The sequence below is a fragment of the Galeopterus variegatus genome, unplaced genomic scaffold (assembly GCF_000696425.1).
Source record: "Galeopterus variegatus unplaced genomic scaffold, G_variegatus-3.0.2 Scaffold1313, whole genome shotgun sequence".
NCBI lineage: Eukaryota > Metazoa > Chordata > Mammalia > Dermoptera > Cynocephalidae > Galeopterus > Galeopterus variegatus.
Window position 1 is genome coordinate 192513 of NW_007727424.1, and position 6561 is coordinate 199073.

At 43.9% G+C, this 6561-nt stretch overlaps 1 protein-coding gene across 1 annotated transcript in view; it reads left to right on the top strand.

Annotated features, from left to right (window-relative positions):
- The window catches only part of LOC103593270 (zinc finger protein 266-like), a 35564-nt gene that overhangs the window by 8252 nt on the left and 20751 nt on the right, over positions 1-6561 (top strand). The gene's annotated exons all lie outside the window — the stretch shown is intronic.

Genomic DNA, 6561 nt, shown 5'->3' on the forward strand with positions numbered 1-6561 from the left:
ACACTGAGGGTTGCGATCCGTTGCCGGCCACGAAAAAAGACAAAAAGGAAAAAAAAAAAAAGATGTAGAGTAAGCAAAATAACTTTGAAAGAAAGACTACAATTGGAGGAGTGACATATTCTGATTCAGGATTTTTACCATGGGACAGAATAGAAAATTTAGATATAGGGGCTGAACCCGTGGCTCACTCGGGAGAGTGCGGCACTGGGAGCGCCGAAGCCGCGGGTTTGGATCAAGGTAGGGATGGCCGGTGCGCTCACTGGCTGAGCGCGGTGCGGGCGACTCCAAGCCAAGGGTTGTGTTCCCCTTACTGGTCACAAAAAAAAAAAACAACAACAAAAACCTGACAAATAGAGACAGGGAAAGACCACGAAGGGGGAAGTTCTCATGCATGTATGATAAAAAGAATTATCATGAAGCACTCTGCAAAGCCACAACCTTGTACAGAGGCCATCACAACCTTAATAAAAAATACTTCTGGAAGGACATCTGCCCTGCAACTGTCTGTCCAACCTCTCTGGTGTTACTCTCTTATTGATTCTTATAGCCAAGGAGAATTATCCCAAAACAATTATGTAATCCTCCATAATTCTTCCTTTAAAACTCTTCCTTTACCTCCTAGAATACCCACAGTTTTTTTTTTTTTTTTTCCTTTTTTTGTCTTTTTTACTGACCGGTAATGGGATCGCAACCCTCGGTGTCGCGCCCGTACCGGGGACCGGCAATGGGATCGCAACCCTCGGTGTTGCGCCCGCACCACGCTCAGCCAGTGAGCGGGAACTGGTCTCCACATGGGATCCAAACCCTCGGTGGGAGCGCCGCCGCTCTCCCAAGCGGCGCACTCTCTAGTGCGCCACTGGGCCGGCCCAAATACCCACAGTTTACTATCACATGCATATTCCCCCTGCAGTGCATTGTTCTCAAATAAACATTTTCTTATGGAGATCCTTCACTGTTTATTTAAGATAACAATAGATATATAGATTCAGGGAATAGAATTGAGAATCCAGGAAAAAAAAATGTTTTCAACTTATGATGTTGGGACAAGTTAATATCCACATACAAAAAATGACGTTAGATCATTACTTTAGATAACATACAAAATTTCACTCAAAATAGATCAAAACATAAGACCCGAAATTATAAAACTTCTACAAGAAAACATAGGGGAAATACTTCATAATATTAAATTTTCCGGGCCGGCCCGGGGGCGCACTGCTACAGTGCACCACTTGGGAGTGCGGCAGCGCTCCCGCCGAGGGTTCGGATCCCACATGCAGACCGGTTCCCGCTCACTGGCTGAGCGAGGTGTGGGCGCGACACCAAGGGTTGCGATCCCGTTGCTGGTCCCGGTCCGGTACGGGCGCAACACTGAGGGTTGCGATCCGTTGCCGGACACAGAAAAAGACAAAAAAAGACAAAAAAAAAAAAATTTTCCATGGGGCCGGCCCGGGGGCGCACTCGGTAAATGCGCCACTCGGTAAGTGCGCCGCTTGAGAAGCGCGGCAGCGCTCCCCCCCGAGGGTTCGGATCCCACATACAGACCGGTTCCCGCTCACTGGCTGAGCGAGGCGCGGGAAGCAACACCGAGGGTTGCGATCCCGTTGCCGGTCCCCGGTCCGGTACGGGGGCAACACTGAGGGTTGCGATCCGTTGCCGGACACAGAAAAAGACAAAAAAAGACACACAAAAAAAATTTTCCATGGTTTCTCAGGTGTGATACCAAAAGCAACATGCAATCAATCAAAGGAAAAAAATACATAAATGGGACTTCATAAATATTAAAAACATTTGTACTTCAAAGGACACTCATGAACTTCAATACTTTTGTACTCCAAAGCATACCATCAAGAATTAAAGTAAACCCAAAGAATGGATAGATTATCAGCAAATCATATTCGTGATGAAATTTACATACAGAATATATGAAAAACACTGAAAACTCTATAAAGATAAAAAGACAATTTTTTTTTTTTTTTTGGTGGCTGGCTAGTACAGGTATCCAAACTGTTGACTTTGGTGTTACAGTCCAATATTAAAAGGGACTAAATTGAAAAGCCATTTCTCAGAAGAATACATACAGACGCCAACAAGCACATGAAAAGATGCTCAATATCACTAGTCATTAGAGGAATACAAATGAAAATCATATCATCATTTCACACCATTAGGGTATCTAAGATGAAAAAGACAAAATAACAAGTGTTAGCAAGGATGAGAAGATACTGGAACACTCATACATCTCTTTCTGGTGAGAATGTAAGATGGTTCCCCTTTGGAAAACAGTATGGAACCAAGGTTCTTCAATAAGTTTGTGGAAAGACTTGTATTACTTTGTTTTGGTTTTTGGCAGCTGGACATTATGGGGATCCAAATCCTTGGCTTTGGTATCTTCAACACCATGCACTAACAAGCTGAGCTAACCAGCCAGCCCAAGTTTTGGTGTAAAAACTATTTGATTTTTACATAGCCATCACAATTTGTTTTTTAAAAAATAATTTTTGGGTTTCCAACTTTTCTTTAAAACTAGGCAAGCCCATGGCTCACTTGGGAGAGCATGGTGCTGATAACACCAAGGCCATGGGTTTGAATCCCTATATAGGGGTGGCAGGTTAGGCCACTTGGGAGAGCATGGTGCTGATAACACCAAGGCCATGGGTTTGAATCCCTATATAGGGGTGGCAGGGTAGCTCACTTGGGAGAGCATGGTGCTGACAACACCAAGTCAAGGGTTAAGATCCCCTTACTGGTCATCTTTTAAAAAAAAAAAAGTCTCTTCTAACTCTACTTCTTAAAAAATTTTATATCTTTTAAATAAATGTATTTTGGCATGTGGTGTTTGGTAGTGTATTATCTATTTATTTATTTTTATTAATATATTTTTACATTTTATGATGTTGTGGAGCAGTTGAGGGGGAGTGGGAGGGGGAAGGGGAAGAAAACAGGGTGGGAAAAGGAGGAAGGAGGAGGGGCAGGGTTGAGGCCTGTGGCACCCCCTCATTCCTGCAGGGGAGACCAGAGGGCTTCCAGTGTGGCTTGGTCATTGCTGGGCTGGGTGCTGATGTCAGGGGGGTGTGGCTGAAGCCCTCACTGCCCATTGCCCCACTCGGGAGCCCAGGGCGCTTCCTGCAGCGGCAGCTCAGTGGTCATTCCTGGGCTGGTTGTGAGTGTTGCTGGGGCATGGTGAGGCCCGAGGCCCCCCACCACACTAGCTTGGGAGAGCCCGGGGTACTTCCTGTGGTGGGTTGGTGGTTATTGCTGGGCTGATTGTGGGTGTCAGGGGGGCATGGTGGAGGCCCCCAGCCCTCCCCCCTCAGTGGTGTGGTAGCCCAGGGGATTTCTGGTCCTTCAAGGTTTTAAAGGTGTTCTTTGGTGATGTGAGACCTTTACTAGTTAATATCAAACTTTGTCTCTGGTCTGTGGGTATTTTTTCTTTCAGTTCTGTGTTGGATTATTTGCTGTTCCTGACACTTAAACTCTGCACTGGAACTAATTTGTTGTCCTTTGCTTACTTCTAAAATGGGGGAACTTCCTTTGGGAACCATTACTTGAACTCCGTGGTTGAGCTAAATTATTTATTTATTTTATTTTATTTTATTTTTTCCTTTTTGTCTTTTTTACTGGCCGGTAACGGGATTGCAACCCTCAGTGTCGCACCCGCACTGGGGACCGGCAACGGGATCGCAACCCTTGGTGTTGCGCCTGCACCGCGCTCAACCAGTGAGCGGGAACCGGTCTCCACATGGGATCCGAACCCTCGGCGGGAGCGCCTCCGCGCTCCCAGGCGGCGCACTCTCCAGTGCACCATCGGGCCGGCCCGAGCTAAATTATTGATATGCTGCTGATTCCCTGGGGAAGGCTTTTTGTGCAGCTCAGTTTTTAATGGCTGACTTTGTAGATACTTCTGGACATGTGAAATCCGGTACACCTGGGTTGTATAGAAACTCTGGTCTGGGCCTGAATCTTTTTAGCAAACTGCACCCTCTGCAATTCTATATTCCTGACCAGTCTCTACTGAGGGGTCCTGAACTGATTGGGGGCACAGATCATCTGTCCTTGCTGTGCTCCACTTGTTCTCCCGGTGAGCCTGTCTCCCCCAATGCCCATACTCCAAACACTTCCCATGGGACAGGTTGTGCACCAGTCCCTTGTGACTCACTGGCCTCTGAGTGGCTCCTTTTTTTCAGTTGTGGTTCCTCGCTCCTGTGTGGGTCCATGGGAACCCTGTTAGTAATCCTGCTGATCTGGGGCCACCAAGGCCCTCTTCTCCCTTCCAGCCTCCAAGCAACTTCATCCGAAGGGCACAGCTGCAGCTTTTGCCAGCTCTTGCTTTGTGCACTCAACAGCTCCAGCCTTGAAGCGGCCGGGGCTTGAAACAGTTGGAGTGGTCCTTCCTTTCTCTCATCGTGGCTTCTCCCACCTTCATGCACTCCATAGATCTCTCCTCCTTTTCCCCTGAGCTCTAGTGGCACCAGCTTGGCTGTTGTTGCTTTTTAATAGTTGTAAGTCGGTTGATTTGTGGGATAGTGACGCTGCAGACCATCTATTCTACCATCTTGACAGGAAGCTGGTAGTGTTTTATCTTTCAATTCTGTGTTTCCACAATCTTTTTGAAGTACTGTCAGAGATCTTGCAAATGTTAAAAATATACTTAATAATTTACACAGCAATTCCACTCCTTGGACATAACGAAAAGAAATAAAAACCTGTATACACAAAAAGATGGGGGTGAATTTTCATATCAGCCTTACTCACAATACCCCCAAAGTGGAAATAACCTGAATGTCCATCAACTGATGAATAGATAAATAAGACATAGTATATCCATACAATGGGCTAACATTCAGCAGTAAAATGGAATTATATATGTTAAAACACAGATGAACCTTGAAGAACATGCTGTGTGAAATAATCTATTCACAAAAAATTGTATAATTTTATTCACATGACATCTGTACAAAAGGCAAATCTACAGAGACAAAAAGATGAATTATTGCCTAAAGGTTAAAGGAGGAAGGAAATGGGGACTGTGACAGAAAGCATTCTTGAGTGAGGAAATGTTTCCAAAATTGTGATGGTTCCACAACAACATGAATATACTAAAAGAAGTTAAATTCTATAGTTTAAAATGCATTAGTTGTATGGAATGCAAATTATACCTCAATAAAGCTGTTGCAAAAAGCAAACAAAAGAGGGCTGGCTGATTACCTCAGTTGGTTAGAGTGAGGTGTTATAACACCAAAGTTCAGATCCCCCCTCAATGGCCAGCCACCAAAAACAAAAAAAAGCAAACGAGATTAATCACGATAATACCAATATCACTGTGACCACAAAAATTTTGATGTTTATGAAGCATGTAGAGTAGTAATAGGCAACAAACAATAGCTACCATTATATTTTTACTACTAAATATTAAANGGCTGGCTGATTACCTCAGTTGGTTAGAGTGAGGTGTTATAACACCAAAGTTCAGATCCCCCCTCAATGGCCAGCCACCAAAAACAAAAAAAAGCAAACGAGATTAATCACGATAATACCAATATCACTGTGACCACAAAAATTTTGATGTTTATGAAGCATGTAGAGTAGTAATAGGCAACAAACAATAGCTACCATTATATTTTTACTACTAAATATTAAAACTTGATATAAAACTATTGGAATCAAAGGAGTATGATACTGAGATTGGCATGAATAAAATCTTACTGGTACAGAAGGATCTGAAACTGATATAGGTAATATACAGGAAGTACAAATATTTTTTAACAAAGGTAATTTCACATCAGTAAGTCAAGATTTCTTAATGAGTGCTGCTACAATAATTGGCCCATTTTCTCGGGGAGAAAATTGAATACCCCACAGCACACGGCAAAATACATTTATTTAAGAAGATATAAATTTTTAGGACTGGCCTGTGGCTCATTTGGGAGAGTGTGGTGCTGATAACACCAAGGCCACGAGTTCGGATCCCATATGGGGATGGCCGGTTACTCACCTGGGAAAGCCTACTGCTGACAACACCAAGTCAAGGGTTAAGATCCCCTTACCGGTCATCTTTTTTAAAAAAAGATAAATTTTAAAAAAGGTATTCAGAAATTTATAGGTAATCTAGAGTTTAAGGAGACTTTTAAAAGAAAGACTGGAAACTCAGAAATTATTTTTAAAAAACAAATTGTTAGGGCCGCCCCATGGCGCACTCGGAAGAGTGCGGCGCTTGAGAGCGCAGAGGTGCTCCCGCCACGGGTTTGGATCCTATATAGGTATGGCCGGTGCGTTCACTGGCTGAGCACGGTGCAGGCGACACCAAGCCAAGGGTTGTGATCCCCTTACCGGTCGCGAAAAAGACAAAAAACAAAAAAACCCCAAGTTGTTATGGGTACATAAAAATTAAGTATTTTTTACATCAAAAGTTGAATTGGGATGGCCGGTTAGCTCAGTTGTTTAGAGCCAGGTGTTGTGTTGATAACACGAAGGTCAAGAGTTCGGATCCCCACGCCGTCCAGACCCCAAAAGAAAGAAAAAAGTTGAGTAATGTGCTTGTCTCAAGCGGGAACAAAAAAA